This window comes from Rhyacophila brunnea, unplaced genomic scaffold (genome assembly GCF_057557595.1).
Source record: "Rhyacophila brunnea isolate RB1 unplaced genomic scaffold, BYU_Rbru_1.0 scaffold_21, whole genome shotgun sequence".
In the NCBI taxonomy this organism is placed as follows: Eukaryota; Metazoa; Arthropoda; class Insecta; order Trichoptera; family Rhyacophilidae; genus Rhyacophila; species Rhyacophila brunnea.
In genome coordinates this window covers 14,536,506-14,558,146 of record NW_028232871.1, presented here as the reverse complement: position 1 = coordinate 14,558,146, position 21,641 = coordinate 14,536,506, and the positions used below count along the sequence as shown (strand labels likewise).

Here is a 21,641-nt window from a genome sequence, read left to right as displayed (position 1 = left end):
AACGGTAAAAGTTGAAATTTGATAGTCATGTTGTACAGCCGACAGATAATAGACCGTGAAATATAATTTTCGACAAAAATAACCATCTCTAAAAAAAGATATCTTACGAAATTCAATATTAAAAAAGTGTATATAATTGGTTGACAATGTTTATATATTGTTTGTATCATAGTAGATTTTTGGGTTTCCACCGTGTGTCCTTTTTTCCTCGACGTTTTGGGCAGAGGCCATTTTCAAAAGATGATATGTTTTATGATGAAATGTAGTGTAGGTATATGAATGTAAACGTCGCTCTAAGAATGTCAAAAGGAATCCGATTAGCTAAGAGCAAACGTTGCTCAGAGTAATGTGTCAATCGTTACGACCAGAGATACCGGCTCGAATATTAGATTTTGCTGATAGTGCCGGAAGCCATGACGTTTTTAACCGTAATCCATCATCTCTATTAATCCTTTCTATGCCGCAATTAGTTAATTGATAGTAATTAACATAAGAATTCGTGTAATTAGGGCGTCCAAAGACGCTTTGGGCACTTAACCGGTTAATATTTTCAGGGTTTCTATAGATTTCAAATTTACCAATTACTTTACCTTTACGAAACGCCGAAGAAAGAAGGAAGAAGGACACATGGTGGAGACCCAAAAATCTACTACGATAAAAAACAACAGTGAAAGCCTCAAAGATTATATTGATTTGTTTGTATACACGGTTCTGAAGAATACGTTTTTGAATTCGGTCTCAAAATATGGTTGCCATTCTGGAATTGGGGTGTTATGAAATTACTAGCAATTGTAGCAACAGCTATAACTTGGAAAATATAAACAAATGATAACCCGTTGAGAAAGTTCCAAAGTTATCAACAGGATACGGCACGAATGCGCGCGAATTTTGGGCCGCGTGGGGAGGGGGCTTTAAGATAATCCAAAATTGCATCAGCTTGAACTTAGTGTGAAATGCGTATCGAATTGTTGTCTTCTTTTTTCAACGCCACCGACAGAATAGTAATTTTGCGTATTATTTATTTATTTAAGGAAACAAAACATTGTGGATTGTTCAAAAAATCTAAATTCAAGACGTTCGCAACATGAGATTTACATTATAACAAAAATTACCCTCATAAGAGAAAAATAACAATTCGAAAACAAAATACATAGCACGTTAAAATGTTTATGTCTTTGTGGAGCGCATCGACTAGTCTTGCACCCCTCGCTAAAGGTGTCTGATAGAATTGACACAAGGAAACGGTTCCGGCCCAAAATAGATCATGCATGTAATTGGCAGGCGCATGTAAATTCAAATTGTTTAGGACACCAGGATTCGAAACTACCCCTCGCGATAACAGGCAAAAATGTGTTAAGAGCAGAAGTGTCATACGAGATTCAAGAGAGTGAAAAGTAAGCATGCCTTGTAGAAAGACAGTCGGAAAATAATCAATTTATGGATTATCGAAAGGGAAATAGTTTTATTTATTTATTACAAATATATAAGTCTGTATGTACTATTTTTTCTTATTCTTCTTTTCTTTGGCCATATCCGCCACTTAATTGGAGCATATGGATATCACGCGGCGCCTCCAGGAATCCCGTCTTCTTGCTTCGTTCCAGGTTAAACCAGCATCCCGTTGCTCCGCCGTATACACTCTATAGAGATAGTAAAGAAAGGAATCCGGTCGGCTAGAAGAACAGGCAAGCCAGGTTGAGATTCTCTTCTGGCATCCGAGTCAGGGCCAACGTCGTCTCTTCTCTCTCAGCGTGATGAGAGGCTGCTTGATGCGTTTTCTTATCTACTCGTTGCTCCTAAAGTCATACCATCGCACACCTAGTATCCTTCGAAAACATCTGGTTTTGAGCTCAGTATACGGTCGATTTGAGCCTTCGTAAGGTGCCATGATTTACTACTGTAAAGCAGCAACGTCAGAATGCAAGCGTACGATTTTTTACCCATCGTTTATCCGCCTCTGACATTCAGTCTTCACCACTGTGACTCGGCTTTCTTTCTTTTAATTAGTTCAAAACGATACATCTAGTGGCACTTAATGTGTTTTGAAATGAAAAATGTTTTCTTTTTATTACGTCCAAAGTTTCCAAAGCTATAAACGCGGAATCATAATTAAATGTGTACTGTTGTCTCTTCGTGACTGCGAAGTAAGTATGCATGATATTGAAGCCATTTTATATAGTTCTTTTAAGTGCTCGCATTTCGAAAACAATTTAAATGCCTCAACTAATTATTATTGTTGTGACCTGTATGTCCTGAAAAGTGTGATATGTCTGATATTATGATTTAGATTCGAGAGACTGGATAATTACAAATAAATCTGTCACAGTGAGCTTAGCGCTTGTTAGAAAGTACTATTATTTTAATCGTGTCAGGTGGACTTAGTCGGTTTTGCAATGCGTATCATTCGCAGTTTGTTTGTGTCGTTAAAAGCCGTTGGCAGTGGTTCTTATATCTATGTGCTGGCAGAACCCTACGACCTTAATTATATATTCGTATCTCATGCAAAGAAAAAGTCGTTTTTAGAAAAAAGGTACGACTCCTGCAACGTTCCCTCTAATTTTTCTAATGTGTGTGCTGATCATCATCGCATCTGAGCAGTGGTGTAACTAGGGTTAGTGTCACCCGGTGCGGTAAATTTACAACAACCCCCCCCCCACAAACACACATACAATTTTTAACGTATTTATTAGCTCAGCGATCTCAATCATATTTTTTCGTTCTTATAGTGTTTCCGTCATTATTTTCAAAAGTCCACCTCTTTTCAAATATTTCAATTTCATAACAGCATCCCGGTGTACTTATTGACTTAAATGTCTTTTTAAAAGATACAACCTCCATTCAATCCACTTGTTTTAAGACGTGAATTCTCCTTGCATATTTTCTGCGGACCATATATAAAAATTATAAGTAAGTTCAAGTAAGTTACAACAAAAAATCTTGTATTGATCCGTGACGTCGATTAGTAATTAAAGTAATATGTACCTACTTTGATTTAAAATACAAAAGCCTACATATTATTATTTAAAGTCGTCAGTATTATTATTAAAATTTAGTTTATTAAGTTTCCTATTTTTTGTAGAGATGATAATATCTGACCAATTCATGATTTCAATAATTTTTGCATTATTTAAAAAATCATCGATCTTTATAAAAATACAAATGTGTATAACTTGAAATTCTTTAAATATATAAAAATCTTCTTTAGGTATGTTCACAATATTGAAGCTCGATTTGATATAAATAAAAAGAATTTCAAGCTATACCTACACATTTATATTTTTATAAAAATCGATGTTTCTTAAAATTTATATAAAAAATATTAAAACTCCGAATTCGTCAGATATCATCTCTACAAAAATAAGGAAACTTAAACTAAATAATAATATGACTATAAAATAATATTTTGTAATAATAACAATATGGGACCCTATACGAAATTCACAGTTTATAACATTTTTCTTAAATTGTAGGTTTACCTTTGGCTTAAATAAAAAATATTTTTCTATTTAATGTTTTCAGATACATATTTATTAATTAATACAGTTGAAATTGTAAATTATCAAAAAAATGTCTCAAATTGCAAGCTTCGTATTTTTCTGCTAGCTGCCTCTGGTAGAAAGGCTAAGTAAAGACCTTAGGTGCATAGTGGTCTATGTGCGCGGGCGCGAAAAGAGCGAAGAGAAAGAGAAAAAGCGAAAAGCTGCATGTTCGATTCTTAGTTTTTTCAAAAAGATTTTTTCAAATAATAATATAATATAATTTCTCAAAAGTATTTTCAAAATTATGTATGTTGAATAAATGATACTTAGAGTGGTTAAAAAAGAACGATTATTAAATAATTTCATTTATATTTTTGTCTAGTATCAAACTTAAATAAATTACAGGCCACGGTTTGGGAAAGCTAATCTCAACTGATAAAAATCTTGGAATTCGATTGTTTTGTGATCGATCACGATCGAATATCATTATTACACTGTTCGATTAACGAACCAAACAGTTCCAAATGGTATTTATTTCATATTTTGATCTGTAATAATAAATGATCGTTCACCATGCAAGTAATTAAGTAAGCAATATATACCGATTAAGAAATGAGAATTTATTTATGACTCGATCATACAATATTATATACCTACCTATATATCGATACCTTACTACTATACTATATAGTTTATACAATTCTAAAAACGCCTGTTATATTTTAATCCGCTGTTTAAGTATCTATTAAAATTGCACCAACCGAATTATTAACCGCATTGCGTACATAAACTATTTATTTTTATTCAACGAATAATTCACAAGATTTGAGATTTTTTTTTCTAGTAAGTTTTCAAAACCAACTTAACGACAATTTTTTTTTCAAATTTCGATGCCAAACTATTCTCTATTTCAATATCTACGCGCTTATTCATTCAGTTTCGTAAGGCTAAGGCCACATAGGCAAGTGCCTTGCTTGGTGGCTACGTGCTAGGTGACATATCCTAGCTAACGGACGCACACTATACTATCGCAATTGCCACGCTACACGCTTCGCGCCTCGCTACGTGATTATTAGCCACCTAGTGAGTCTCCCGACGAACAAACGTGTTGGTTATTTTTATTGTGTCACCTAGTGATTTTGCAACATGGCGGATGTTTCTTCAGAATGACAAACGTCAAACACCGTATCTTTTGAGGTTATAAATATTACGCATGGGATGAATTGACATTATGCACCTAACAAGTTTGAATTTGAGATAATCGAAATTTTAAATTTAAATTCTCTGTGAGTAGTAGCTTTCTGGTTAGTTTTGAGAGTGACATCGTTGTTGACTTGAGCGCTCCCAAATGTCAAATGGATTTGTACCTAAGCATATAGCGTGCAATGTGGTAGTAGTGTATTCCCAACAATGACCAATTCACAGTTATCTAGTTGTAGTATTGAGGTAACGATTTACTTACGAGTATTATTGTACCTACCACAAAAATGCATCGCCCAAGTAAACGGAGACATATAATTTTTATACTTAACTCATTTTAATTGACTCAATGGATTATTTAGATTTCGACTATAATTCACGGGATGAAAATGTAGAAAATGGAAAAAAATATTTCCTAAGTAAATGTCAAACGCCTCAGTAATCGCTTGCAAAAAAGATATCGTGCCGTGCTGTTTGATACAATAATAATATAATATAATAATAATACAAAATAAATTAATACAAATACAATTAAAATATCTTCTTTTCTCTATGGGGAATTGACCGCATCTTGCTATTCTACTGATATATACCTTACAATGAAAATTAAAATATTAAGTATACATTTTCCATTAAAATAAACATATCGCATCTCATTCCGGTCACATAATAACCATTATTAAAATCGTTTTAAAGAGAAAATGATAATTTTTTATTTACAAAAATGTCGACTTTTGGTTAAAACAACTTGGCATTTGACAGCGTGTGGGATTGTTACTTAAACGCATGGCAGTTAACGAATAATTAATAACGTTTTGGTAAAAAAACAAATATTTAAAATTCTAAAATAGGTTACAAAATAATTTTAAATAATACATAATTTAAAATTCCTCACTGATTATTATCGATAATGATTTTTTATTATGATATTAATTATTTAGAAACATAGTTATGGAATTTTATAATTTAAATTACTTAATTAAATCTATACCCATATGCATATTTTTCTTTCATACTAAATATATGTTTTTTTGTATTTTTTCAGGTAAGTGTTGCTTCCATCTACTAAATATACTTCCTGTCAGCTCGTTAATTATTGTTTGCTGTATGACACAGACCTTCATTTTTCACATCCTCCACTTCTGGTCCTACGTTATTCTGAGCATTGTTTTAATGCTTTGTAATAAGAGAGAAAAGGTTTCGTCCAAAAGGTAAGGCTTAATTTTCCTCTTTGTTTTGTATGGGTGATGATTATCTCATTGAACTTAGGTATTTTATTATGACACCCATGGTGGCCGCGCGGCTTAAGCGTTGGACTATAACGTCGTGGGTCCCAGTTTCGAATCCTGGGTCTGGAAAGTACACATATTGTTTTTCAATTTGTGTGTGTCAGGGTATGGATCCAACAGGTTGAGCACGTGGCTGACATCCATTTCTCGTAAAAACAAAATCTGTTAATACAAACCTCAACTCTGTGGAGGCCCATATGATCCTATTAGGATCGGACATCGTCGAAAAAAAATATTATCTCTTGTATAACACTGGATGACAGATTCATTGAAATAATACAACACTTTAAGACGGTGTTAGTTCGTTTTTAAAATTCAATTAAACCCTGCAAAACCAAGTCATAATGTAGTGAAAAAATAGTCGTCTATCTATAAAATATTTAAAAATTTGCAATTAAATCATACATAAATTTGGATATTTTATAGATATATTAATATTTATTTGTTTGATTTAGGCAGGTTTAATGAATTTAAAAAATTGAACCAACAATATGTGTTCTTAATCCAACGAAAACAAATAGATATAAATGAAAAAGTGTGCACAATTTGGTCGTATCGTCCAAAGTATACAAAAACTATTATGGTATGGTATAGGCAGGTTTTAATTGATTTTTAAAAACTAACCAACACCATCTGTAAATAATTGTAGTCTTAGTTCAATGAAAACAAATTCGTATGACTAACAAAGTTTAATATGCACTATTTATGGCGGATCTTAACAGCCTATCTCCACCATTCGCTACTGCTGCATGATAAGATTTGTGCAATGATGACATATTATTATTAGAGTGATGTGCAATTAATACATAATTTGAAAACATCCCACTTAGGTATATCGCCACTAGAAATGTATAAAAACAATACGACACCCGCCGAGACTCGAACCTGTAACCACTGGATTCGCTCCAGTGTGCTTTTTCAATTAAACTATGGGCATCATACTTAATTACAACAATTTTAACCAGTAGTTCTTACATGAAATGCTTTTAGAATTGCGTTCCAATGTTGGCTATCGGTTTTTGTATATTAAATCAAGGTAGGTAAATAAATGCCTTAATTACTAACCAGCGTTACAGATTACTCCAATATTTTAGTTTTTATAACGTACTTAGACTTGCTAATAATTGTGGTAATTAAAAGGTCAGCAGTGATTGTGTTTTAACTGGTCGACTGGCCACGCCGGGCCCCCAGGCTATAAGATATCAAATAGACGAATAAGTTTTTTTTTTTTTTTAGAATTATTAATAACCATGTCCTTGCTTTTTCGTACAAGGTGGTTGTTAGTAATTTTGAACAATCACAAACACCCAGGCTTTGAGAAAAACACATAAATGTTTTTGTCATGACCGGGAATCGAACCCAGGAACTCTCGGGTGGAAGGCGAGCGCCTTACCAACTGCACCACGAGAGCCGCCTAGACGAATAAGTGACGGTCCCCCATTTTCTAGAAAAGCTTGTCTTCAACGTTTTTGTCTAAATCCATAGCGGTATCTTTATACCAATAATTGAACATGATTATTTCAGGCTATTCTTCTATTCTAATTTCATTCTTGTATATCGATTACTAATGTACCGCATGATTGTTTTTACAACAACAATAATTTTGTGGTAATATCTTGCGGCACCTGCCTTCTGACTCATCATGAAATCCAAATTTGACTGCGGTCAGCTGCAAAAAACTGCGCCAATCGATGTCCAGTAAGCTAACTGTCGATAGCTCAATGGCCTTTTAGGTTAGGTGGTAATCGACCTTCAGATTCCATGCTCTCGGGGCCGGTGTGTCCAGGAAGCAATTTTCCCAATACCACAATTTTCGCTATGTCTTTACATCCGTTTTGTCATATCCGTCCAAGCTGTGTTATTGTGGTGTAGTACATTATTATAAAGGGGTATTTCATTGGCCTTGAATTGAAGGCCGCAGCGAATTGGCGGAATTAAGACCGCATCCAAATCCACGGGTTCGGGTTTAAATGAAAACTCGGCTGGGGTAAGTTGATTTTTCAATATGCCACACAGTGTCGAACCTATAAAACAGGTTGCTAATTATGTAATTAACCAGTATAATATCCCTTTGAAACGGACGAAACCGGCCCTAACTAATATTAAACTAAGTGGAACTATTAATATATATTGGGTTTTATTTTAATTATTACAAAGCATTTCCACCAAGTATTGACAGTTACACAATAAAAGAAAATAATGAAAATATCTGTGTGTCACTAATTTACAGTTTCAAATAAATCCATAGAACACTTTATTATTTTGCTCTGAAATTTATGGTCAAAATGGTCAAAAACTCATTGTTGTTACAAGCCTATAATAAATTAAAAAAAAATATCAAATAAACTACGTATGTAATAGCGCCTGTACACGTGCACGGATTTACTGGCAGCAATATTGTGTATTTTAAACTATCGAGACAATAGCTGTTTACACGTAAAAGTGCTGGCTGTCTCTCCAATCTCATTCTTCAAGAGTAAGCGAGACGCGATGTTGTCATTTTATGGTACTATTTGACAGGCCGTAAAAATCGGTTAACCTCAAAATGAGTGTCTCCGGGTGTAGTTCATTTTTTTGCCGGCAGGTTCGGCACTATCATTCTACTGCCCAGGCGCAGATCGAAAAAAAGCCCTACTGTCGCATGAAAATTCAGAAGCTTCCGAACTTTTTTGATTCATGCATGCAATCTTGCAACTGCAGGATAAAACATGTTTACACGTATATTTTCTTGTTATAGCCTCGATAATACGGACAGCAGTAAATCCATGCATGTCTAAACGTGGTATAAGTAAACAAAGCACGGTGTCATTTTGATTTTTATTTAGAAACAATGCAGCAGTGTTGCCAACGTATATATTTTTTGTATCATTACCCGATCAACCACATGTTTTTTTTTATTGACAACATAATATACTGAATTCTTTTTAGATTACCCCCTCCCTGCTTTTCTGCCTTACTTTGATATACTTAGGTTTCCTCTCATGGATCCCACATCCTGATGCAGGCCCTCATGCCACGATGTTTAGCGGCCCCCAAATCATAATATTATAATATTAATATGAATTATGAAGCACCAATTGTGACCCCATTTTGTCATAGCCAAGTAACATGCGACTTTTTGCCATATGTATTGAATAAATAGTCATTTTTATTAGTCAGGAAACACACTAAAAATAATTATAAAAAAAATATTCGGCATTTTTTTTAATGTTGGAGTAAATTAGTGGTGTGTGTTTACCTCACTGAACTTGTCGACCTACTACGCCGGGCCCCTGGGCTAGAGCCCTGTCAGCCCCCCTGGTGGGGTCATGTTCCCTCTTCTAGAGTAGTTTTCCATCAACATATTTTGTTACGGCATTGATGATGAGTGATGACACAAAACATTATAAAGCATTATTGTAGTTTCATTTGTCGGAACTTATTGCTTTGTTCATTCCGTCTGTTGGTAAAACGGTTGGGAATTTATAGTGGTCAATATTTTGGAGTCGACGTACTCGGACGGTATGGAAAAAATGTATCATCAGTTTTTGGCGAAGTGGGCGATGACTGCTGCGTTCACGTGCTGTGGTTGTCATAATTCTAAGACAGGCCATTTTTTTCGAAATTATATTATTGTAATAATTATTTGTTATCGTTGTACTTTTTAGTGCGGTGAAAGAGTCGGGTGATCAGTAAACGACGTGAGTTGTTCTCAATCAAAGAGTTTGGGCTAAATAACGTTTTATATTACAATTCTTCTTCTACTTTTCCGGGCGCTAAGGAACGTGACCCGGATGACTTTACCTCCACGTCCAGTCTTATCCGTGGCTTAGTTTTACTCCTCTCGCCATTCAGGGACACGAAGGACCTTTGCTAATTGAAAACTTGTGAATTCTTGTTTTGGTCTGTAATTCCTCGTTCTTTATGACCTTCTGTTATTCTGCCTGCTGGAAAAAATCGAGCTATTTTCGATGATATTTTCTTATTCCCGATGTTAAGTTTAAAGTTCAGAAGGTTGGTGGAGTGTGTGTGTGTGACATGATATATTTCTGCAGTGATAAAGAGAAACACATGTTGGTATTATCTTGGTTTTATTTTATGGTAATACATTTCAGATAAACACGGCACTAAGAAATGACAATCACATTGATTTAAGTTTCGACTTGAAAGGTTTATATTAATTCGGAGTTTAGATACGTTGAGAGACACATAACAGTGGAACGTGTCGGCTGCATTGTAGGAGGCCGAAAGACAACTGTTTTCTAGGATGGCTCAATGAGAACTGTTCCATTTCCGTTGCGTTATTGTCTATGGTCTATCAATGACCATAGACAAGAACATGACAGTTGTAGAGTTATATACAAAACCTTTACAATGTTGATGATATACTTTCGCGTCCATTTGGCCATCCAGTAGAAAACTCGTACCATTCTGACAAAACACCACGTGCTTTTACAGGTTAATATCCTGCCTCCCTCGAGGAGTTTGTCTTTAATCTAGAGTTTGCGGACTGTATATTATAGCAATTCACCTTTATGTCTTCCAGCAGCAGACTGAGTTGCTGCATAGTGTTGTTACAATATTTTAAGTTTAATAGTATGGTTGAATACTTAGCGAATAATAAATACATTTGTCTGCAGCATCGATTGCATTGCTTTTAAAGTTTAGATTTTCCATTTTGGCCAACTTTTAGTAAATAAAACAAAAATGGCGCCGTAAAGTTTTCGCTTTTTGATTGTTTACTGATTGATGTACGGTTTTTGCGAGAGAGGGAGGATGCAACGTCAGATATAATCAGGATTCGTTAATAGCAAACTGTATGATTAATTAATCCACATTTATCATGAGAAGATAGGCCCTGGAAATATATTTAGATATAATACAGATGCCCAAAGCAAACATGATTGATGAATTAATAGACATTGTTCGAATGCCAGTGAGTTTCCAAGAGGAAGATAAGCTCGTTGATTACCCATCCAGCAAAAAAGAGAAAGGGGGTTTCAGTAAGTATAAATCTGTGGTTTTTCAAAGACTTCAGGATACATTAAACGCGGGGAATACGTTATCAAATAAGTTGATAATTATTATTCGATCCTTTGGCAATTGAAATAAGAATGTGCTTCCCAAACTTTTTCACACCACGGCCCCCAAAATCTGAAATAAATTATCTCCAGCCACTCTCCACGAGTGGCGAATGGTGAAGGTAGACTGTTAAGATTCGACATAAATGGTGTACAATAAACTTTGCCAGTAAAACGTATTTGTTTTCATTGAACTAACTAAGACTACAGTGCGTAGGTAGTGCTTGTTAGTTTTTAAAATTTAATTAAACCATGCATAATCCAAGCCATAGTAGATAATAGTCAAAAAATATTCTAATGGATTTAAGTATGTACTATTCCATTTAAGTCGCTCAAATGGAATAATACAAAACTTAAATCGATTAGAATTTAAATTCAAATTTTATCAAGTACCTACCTTCGGTTGATAGTATTAGTATTAAAAGTATATTCGTTTATGTATAAAATAATTTAAATTAAGCCATTAAACGATACACAATTTTTGATATTTTATAGATAGAAAAATATTTTTTATCGAATATGGTTTGGTTTGGCAGGGCTTAAGGCTATATACCTCGGTTGAGGCACGGTCTAAAAAGATCGTGGCTATGCGATGCGCGGATTGCGGGTCGCGGGTGCAAATGACGCAAGTCGAACGAAATATAATTTGTCATAAAAGTTTAACATGCGTCCTTTTCATGTTATGTTTATTATTATATTCGTAATAATAATAGTACATTCATTGACATTTTTTCTTTTTCAAGTACATGTGGAACGTTTTTTAGTCATCTTTACACGATTTAAGAATATATTCCTCCGACGCCATCACAACAGAAATTGACGTGCGAACAGGTCGACTATCTCTCTCCGAATGGCAACGCGCCGCAATAGTGTTGAAAATTATTTGCCGTTTCACTTATGTACGCTCTTAATGAATTTTTAAAAACTAACCAACATCTGTAATAATGTACTCTTAATCCAACGAAAATAAATAAATATGACTGAAAAGTGTGCACTATTTTTGCGAAATTGCCCATAGCATACATAAACCATTATTGTTTGGTTAAGGCAGGGTTTAATTTAATTTTGAAAACTAACCAGTACTATTTGCAAATTGCATTCTTAGTTAAATGGCATCAAATAAGTATGACTCGTAAATCTTATAAATCTATTAATAATACCCATATTATTATCCATCATGCAGTGGCCGTTTGCTATCACCCTGTTTCTAATTTCTTCAGATTATTGCAAAAAACGAAACATAGCTGCCGAATTGATCAGCGTTCGACTCCTAATGTCAGATAATAACGGCCGGTCACAGACGGCAGCTGCTGGTGAGGTAATTCGGCTGCCAACGGGAACAAAAAGAAATGCTCTTCGTGCTCGGAAAAACTTTTCTTGCAGAATGTGTATCAGATCCATTATTCTACGCGACATTATCTAGGTATTAGTCGTTCATGGGTCATAGAACTCGAAAAGTTTCTCGAACATCGTTATTGAACGAGCTCTTGTGACACTTTGAGAACCTCAGATTTTCTTTTTAATTTTCAATTCAATTCGTCATGTCCCCATAAATATGCGGTTGTATATTGTAGTATAATGACCGTTAGTTGTACCGGCAGTCTCCTTCGAGAAATGTGTGCGTAAACCAGTGTGTAGGACGTAGGTGATACGAGTACCTATCCTGATTTAATCTAATTTGGTCAAGTCTTGGCGAGGAGAGACCGTGTCATTCGGCATAAAATGCCAACTTTTTAGAAACCAAGTTTCAATTGCCGACTGATCCGACGGCAGTGGCGAAGGGTGGAGGAAGGCTGTTAAGATCCGCCGTAAATAATGCACACTAAACTTTGTTTGTTATACGTATTTGTTTTTATTGAATTAAGACTGCAATTCACAGATGGTGTTGGTTGGTTTTTTTTTTAAATCCATTAAACCGTGCCTAAACGAAACCATAATAGTTTTCGTATATTTTGGGCGATACGACATATATGTCCACACTTTTTCATTCATACTTATTTGTTTTCGTTGGCTTAAAAATACATATTACACATATTGTTGGTTCATTATTTTAATTCATTAAGCCCTGCCTAACCAAACTATAATAAATAAAAAATATTATTCTATCTATAAAGTTTTCAAATCAAATATATTTTATAGATAGACGAGTATTTTTTACCATTATCTAATATGGTTTGGTTTTTGCAGGGTTTAATTGAATTTTAAAAACAAACCAACACCATCTGTAAAGTGTAGTCTTATTTCAATGAAAACAAATACGTATGTCTGAAAAAGTTTAATGTACACTATTTATGGCGGATCTTAACAGTCTACCTCCACCATTCGCCACTGTCCGACGGTCTGGTGAAAAACTCTCCCTCGATCAAAATTAGGGTGGTTTCCCATGCCCTAATCGAAAACGAAAATTATGGGCTAGACAGGACTCCTTAACATGCCGTATTATTTATTCTGCCCGCATATTGTTGCGATTGCCATACGGCCGTAGCCATAAATTGACAAACTATAATTGAAGTAGGGAGTAAAATGATATTAACGCGCGTGTTTGAACATGTACCGTTTAAAAAAAAAAAAAAAAAATCGGTTAGGTACATGTTCAAACACGCGCGTTAACATAATTTTACTCCCTACTTTAATTATAGTTTGTCAATTTATGGCTATGGCCGTATGTTGTAGCTTAACTACTGGGGAATGACAAAAGAAATGGCGTATTTCAAAAAAACACTACCTTATTCTTAGGTCAATAATTATTATAAAGCAATCATTATTCATAAGATGTTTATCACACTTGAATGGTCAAAAACATAGCTTATAATAAATATCTTTAGAATCATCTTCAAATTTGTTAATCTTGCCGATTTTTTGAATAATAAAATGCCTAATTCTTGTCAAATTTGGGATCACAGAGATTATCAATATAATTTTTTATCGTGAATATTTTACAAAAATTATCTCGTAATAAATTATGCTAATGGTTTTATAAATGCGTTTAAAAATTAATAAATGTAAAAAATCTTAACACCACTGCACAGTTATGTACCGAAATATGACTATTTTCTTAAAACATTAGAGCGAGAGGTTTAAAAGAATACTATTTTATGTAACAAAAATACTTTATGCAGTCATCAAATGTTTAAAATAATTATAAAGGATAATAAGGCTTCAAAATTATATGAATAGATTATCTACAACGTTTAAGGAGTGTCCAGGATCATGGTTTGAAAATACAATAAAAACTCAATTTTGACCTTCGACGAGCATGTCACCCCTTAAATTTAGATAATTTCTTACTATATCGCAGTGGCGAACGATGAAGGTAGGCTGTTCAGATCCGCCATAAATAGTGCACACTTATCTTTTTCAGTTATACGTATTTGTTCTCATTGATATTAGGTATAGGACTACAATTTACAGATGGTTAGTTTTTAAAATTCAATTAAACCCTGCCAAAACGAAGCCATAATAGATAATAGTAAAAAAAATAATCGTTTATCTATAAAATATCTAAAATTATATAATTAAATCATATATAACTGAATATTTTTAATCTATTATAGTTTGGTTTTGGCAGGACTTAACGAATTTAAAAACAATGAAACATATGTATTCTTAATCCAACGAAAACAAATAAGTATGAAATAAAAAGTATGCACAATTTTGTTGTTTTACCCAAAATACACCAAAACTATTATGGTTTGGCTTAGGCAGAGCTTAATTGATTTCTAAAAACTAACTAATACAATTTGTAAATTGTAGTCCTAGTTCAATTAAAACAAATATGTATGACTAACAAAGTTGGACTATTTATGGTGGCTCTTAACAGCCTACCTCCACCCTTCACTACTGTTATATTGAATCACTCAGAATCATAACTATGCTGGTAATGGAAAAAAATATCAAAAAAACAGGATCGGGTAGGACTCGAACAGTCATAATTATTTCACTATTTAATGACTAACAAAGTTTAATTTGTTCTATTTATGGCGGATCATAACAGCCTACCTACACCCTTCGCAACTGCTAAATCGTATACCCACCATGAAGCGATCTTGAATTTATTCACAATACAGAAGTAACTGTAAGTACCTACCTATTGTGTATTTCAAACGATAAAGCCATCATTATATAGTGACTTTCCATTATATTGTTCAATCCGTCAGCGTTGAAGAATTCACGATTCGAGTAGCAAGTGGCAGGTAACATAGTAGCAATGTAGCAAATGTCGCTTTGTATAAGATCGCAAATATTTAGTGGCAGAATAAGTTAGCGTCCCCTGAATTCAATGGCGTTCGATGTTCATTGAGTGTTTTTCTTTTCGACACTTCACTTTAAATCGCTATGTCAAATTTGAGAGTAGAAATTTAGAGTGGAAACAATGTGGTAGGCACTTTGTAGATTAATATCGGGAGGACAATGCGTTATCATTTCTAATTTATGGGCATTTTCGCCAAAGTTTGTACATTGCGTTTTTGGCATGTCCCATGACTTTGATTGATTTTTTCATAGTTATTATATTATAAAATGTTGGAAAGTTATGTACTTTTAACATGCAAATTTATTAATTTACTCTATTCAATCAGTTAAATACAACTATCTGACCTGTATATATTTTTAATTGATTATTTAGATCGAAAGGTAGTGCGTTTTTACCATGTCCCACCCATAAATTCAAATAAACAAAGTCTGATTTCGTCATTAATTTTGAGTGTGTAAAATTAAATTCGTAGTGTTTTCAACAGCTTACATTATATATTTTTGGAAAATATATAGTTTTTTCGTAAATTTGTACCAATATTGAAAAAAAATCACGTTTAAAGTGTGTCCCAGGATATTTGAAAAAGTGGAACTCCACATTCCGTTACCACGATTTTAGCATGAAGGCGAAAAATTTTCACTATAAATATGTTTTTTTTTAATGTAGCAACATTTTTGTATAACACTGATCGCCATGTACACTTTAAATTGTTGGTGTGTGTCGGTATCGCTATCGGAACAGGTTGCTTTCTGGGTTGGTCATTTAAGAAGTTCCACTACTGTTACCACGATTTATAAGGTAAGAAAACACATATTTCTATTTCACATACTACACATATGGAGCTTATCTTTCATACTACAGATATAATAAAACATATCGCAGGTTTAACAATAAAACTAAGCTAAATTTTGGCTTCAAACACTTCTGAAACAGAATCCGTTACTTCCACTCCGAAACTATATTGGTGGTAACGTATATGTGGAATGTAAAAGTAACGAAATGGCATGCATAAAGTTGGGTTTACAGTGTGTGTTTAGTTCTTCATAGATTATAAAAAAAATTATTTTGTCTGTTCGTATGAAAAACAAAAATATTTTCATTAAAAAATATAAAAAATAACCTGACTATAATATAATAATATAATAAAGATTAAAAAAGTATGTGATATGTCTGAATACGCAAAAATAGCGCACATAAAAGTATGGAGATAAAAAAAAACAACAGAAGGAAAAGAAAAAACACCAGACTGAAATAATTGCGAGACAGGCACTGGCTCTGTCATACTCTTTCTGTTATACGCCACCAAAATTTTAAAACTTCTCCATACATTTTAGGCATAGAAATTTATAAAAATGTATGAAAAAGTATTTTTTTGTCACGTTTAACAGAAATGTGTACTCTCGATTAGATTTAATACCTAGAACTGTAGGTATTCACGAAATGTCAGAAAAGTACGTCTTGATTACAATCAACCTGTATAGCTACATTTTATGTTGATGAATACAATTAAATTTCAAGACAACATAAAGTCGAACTTGGTTATTACGAGGAAGATGGGACCGACTGAATTTGCTTGTTATAAGCGTTACTCGTTATATCAGAGAATAGGTATTTTTAAATGAGCATGTCACATTACACAAAAAGCCGAAAATAAAAAATTTGGAAACCATCGTAAAAATCCCCGAAACGAGCATGGCATTCATAAACTACAAAAGAAGTTGTTTATTGTAATTAACGCTGGTAGGTACCTACGGACTTCACAAACCTTGGATTTTTCAACCATATGCGTGGATACTTTTTTATTATTGTCGGTGAAACACCAATAAGGTAGGTACTTAGACACTTTACTAGTGTCATAAACGTAATCCGACCCCGGCGGCATCCTGTCCAATCGGATTTTATTGCTTAGGGTCGAAATGTTTTAAAACGGTCGACACATTAACAGTATTTTAGCTCGGTATATCCGATAAGTTGCTCGTTATAACAGTGAAAGAATTAAATGTATGGCGAAAATCATAAACCAATTGTCAACAAATGTTTCGTTATTACATCCGAGATCTCGCTATGTCAGAGATCGTAATAACCGAGTTTGACTATAATTATTTTCGTAAAAGTTATATACTCCGTGCCGCGCTAGGAACTCGCGTCTGAATCCCTTGCTGATTTTTTTTTTCATATATTGTTAATTTGCTTAAAAATATTTTTTATCTGAGTTACAAATAATATAAATGCCAAATAAAGTTATGGTAATGTATAGTGTGTCAAAATTATTACCTACCTTATTTTACAAGTATTGTGAAATTTATTATAAAATATGTCTATTTTAGTGATTAAGTTTGATTTGTTTTGTTATTTTGACGCACGTTGAATATTTATCTGTCTATCAAAAAATTCAAATAAATTTCATAAAACAAAAATTTGTTTTTATGGTAACATGTAACTTAAGCTTTACAAATTACACTCCGTTACCATTTCGTTCCATTCCGAAAATGTCCCCAAAAAAGTTGAACGTTAACTATTTTTCATTTGATTATTAAATAACGAAACTTATTTATTTTTCCAATAAAATTTAGTAAAAGTGATTATTGTCTTTAAAAAAATAGCAGAACGAACATTGATTGGTTTTTTCAAATACTAAAGGAAAAATGCTCTGCCATTATAGACATAGGGTAACGGAGGGGAACGAAATGTGCCCAAGAATTAAAATTCAATAATATTTTTTGACTATTTGTAGTTTTATTTTGAAGTGTATGGTTTTTTTAATCTAATAGAGCTCTTTTAAGTGATAAAAAGTGTTTCATTCATGTTTTAAAAGCTAAGTTTCGTAGTCACGGAACGGAAACTTATTATGCCCAATTTCATAATAAAAATGATATAAATATTGTATTAATCAATATTTTGCTGAAAAATTGCTATCACCAATTCAGCAATAGAACAAGGAATCTGCTAGCTATATAAAAATGGTTAATTTGAGTGAAAAAATAATATTACCCAAATTTCAAACATGTACAAACTTTGGCGAAAATGCCCTTATAATTCCCTCGTGTAGACCAAAACATATTATATATTGCGCGGACCAGTGGCGAAGGGTGGAGGTAGGCTGTTAAGATCCGCCATAAACATTGCACACTAAACTTTGTCATTTATACGTATTTGCTTTCATTGAACTCAGACTAAAATTTACAGATGGCCGTTGGTTAGTTTTTAAAATCCAATTAAAGTGAAATTAAACCATTGGAAAACGAAGCCATAATAGATAATAGTCAAAAAATACTCATCTATCTATAAAATATCTACAATTATGACATTAAATCATACATAATTTTGGATATTTTATAGATATAATGATATTTTTATATATTATGGCATGGTTTAAGCAGGGCTTCATGAATTAAAAATAAAACTAACGAACAATATATTGTGTAAATACTAAATATGTATACTTAATTCTACGATAACAAATAAGTATGAATGGAAAAGTGTGCAAAATTTTGTCGGATTGCCCAAACAATACCAAAACTATAATGGTTTGGCTTAGGCAGGGTTAAATTGATTTTTTTTAAATTATGTAATTAATGCCATCTGTAAATAATTGTAGTCTTAGGTCAATAAAAACAAATACGTATGACTGACAATGTTTAATATGCTCTATTTATGGCGGATCTTAAGAGCCTACCTCCACCCTTCGCCACTGGCGCGAACAAACACCACTGTATAAAAACTGTTTGAAACATTTCGAATATTTTATATAAAATATATTCATGTTTTTTTTATATTACGCTGCGAATTAAAATCCTTACGAACATGCAAGTGGCCATGTTTCGAAGACATTTTGTAGTGTTTCATTGGAAGTATTAACGCTTCGTTTTGTAGAATGTTGTTTTGATTGAAACGTGCAAATTTGTACCACGTAAACTATCTAAACTATACTTTATTTTGATGATTTTGATCATTTGTAGTTTCTAATGTTACTGAGCTTATGCGACTACTTCTCGGGTAGATACAGGTAATAGGTATGTATATGTAACAGTGGCGAAGGGTGGAGGTAGGCTGTTGAGGTTCGACATAAATAGTGCACACGAAACTTTGTCAGTCATACGTATTTGTTTTCATTGAACTAAGAATACAATTTGCATATGGTACTGGTTTTTTTTAAAATTAAATTAAACCCTGCCTAAACCAAACCATACTAGTTTAGGTATGCTATGGGCGATTCGACAAAATAGTGCACATTTTTTAGTAATACCTACTTATTTGTTTTTGTTGGGTTAAGAATACATTATTACAGATGGTGTCGGTTATTTTTTGTAAATTCATTAAACCCTGGTTAAACCAAAACATAACAGATAAAAATATTCTTCTATCTATAAAATATCTAAAATTATATATGGTTAACGGCATACTTTTAGGTATTTTATTGATAAACGGATATTTTTTACCATTATCTATTATGCAAGTTAATTTAATTTTAAAAACTAACCAACACTCTCTGCAGCGTGTTGTCTCTACTTCCATGAAAACAAAATAATATGTCCCTCCTGTAACAATCGTTGTATACCATCGGGACTTAAAAAATCAAATGTCATAGAAAGGAAAATAATTATAAATTACCGATATAAAGATACTTCTGAGGCAATAAATTGATTAAAAAGGAAATAAAATCGTGATGAAAAATAATTGTTTTTTCTTATCGATCGCGATGTGTTGATTTAAAACATTTGCATATTTTTTTAAAAATATGACATTAAAAAGTAACGAGGTAGCGTAGTTTAACATTGGTTACGACACCAGGATGAGGATCATTGAAGAAACCTTGATCGGGCAGTGACTATGCAAGTAAAAATGCAGCAAAATTTACATATTTCACAGATATTAATTACATAGCTGCCAAAATGGAACTGTACATTTTTAGCGAAAAACCTCGAATCAATTGAATTTCTAATATATTTATTTTATGAAACCAATAAAATAAAACGATGAGTTGTGGGTATTTCACAAAAACAATATTATTATGGCCATACCGTTTTGGTAGCAGGAAAACAGCAATGTAAGGCTCGACGCGCACTTGCCATTTTTGTGGCGTGGAATTTTATATAATGAAAGCGAGCATAATAATATTATGTTATTAAACATATTAATTAACCTACAGTTGTCCTGTACCATTGCCGACTCAAGTAGAAAGTCGATTCATTCACAACGACTGGTACTACTTTTTCCGCCCCTCCCGTTGTAGTCTATGGATGACCTGTAATTGTTCTATAGAGTGCTCATACTGACGCATCTGTCATGTTCACACCATTGGGTCTATTCTATACTTATCGACCGCTAAAGTGATAAAGTGATAAATATTATCAAACTTAGGGTAGGTTTGTATCAAAATATTAGCACTTATTGTAACAATTACACGAAGCTGGTTTTTATTGTTGCAATAAGTGCTATATTTTAACAGCACCTATCTTGCTGCTGTTAAAATATCGCACTTATTGCAACAATAAAAACCAGCTTCGTGTAATTGTTACAATAAGTGCTAATAGTTTGATACAAACCTACCCTAAGTTTGATACTATTTATTACTTTAGTGTTCGATAAGTATAGAATAGACCCAATGGAATGGTTTGATTTGGATAGATGTGTTACATGATAAATAATACACTAGCATCACACCTTCTACAAATGTAATGCATATGTCAATGCTACATATTTTTTGGAAATCGATATTACCACCGGTTTTGTGTGAAGGACTAGTCTGACTTTGGCAGCTGATGAATAACAGGAATGTATACTATTTATAAATAACACTGATAGTTAATATATTTGATTTGAGAATTTTTTATAATTGAATTTGAAACGAGAAAGGGGGAATCAATATGTCAAGCAATCTGGGATCTGACTTTGACAACTGAACAGTGGACCACTCGTTGCTTGTGCAAAAAGATATGCTCAGGTTTTATTAATCTAGAGATGGCGCTGCTTGTACGCATTCGATGGTGGTTATTCAGTTGTAGTTTGGTCCAAAATATATAAAATGTTTGTTACACACACAGTATAGATAGTAAATAGAATTACGATAGGCTATATACCAATACAGTAAATTTTGAAGCAGTGTTTTGAATGTGTGAGTGTTTTACGAAGATGAGCCACGGATTATATACGTGCAATAGTGTGTGTAATACACCAACATTAAATGAGCGTGAATGCATAAACCGAATTCAGTTGTCAATATGCGACGTATTATTCTTGACACGTGTTTAAATTTATCCCGCATTCTTCCTTACTCGAGATCGGTTACCTGCTTCTCCTTACCTGTTAGATATTTCAGTTCCCGTTATTTCTGAGTTCCCTGCCCTATGCCCCAATGCTG

The 21,641-nt window shown here is 33.2% G+C and overlaps 1 protein-coding gene across 3 annotated transcripts in view; it reads left to right on the top strand.

Moving 5' to 3' along the window:
* Positions 1-21,641, top strand: part of DAAM (disheveled-associated activator of morphogenesis-like protein) — a 551,406-nt gene that overhangs the window by 229,720 nt on the left and 300,045 nt on the right. The window lies entirely within an intron of this gene.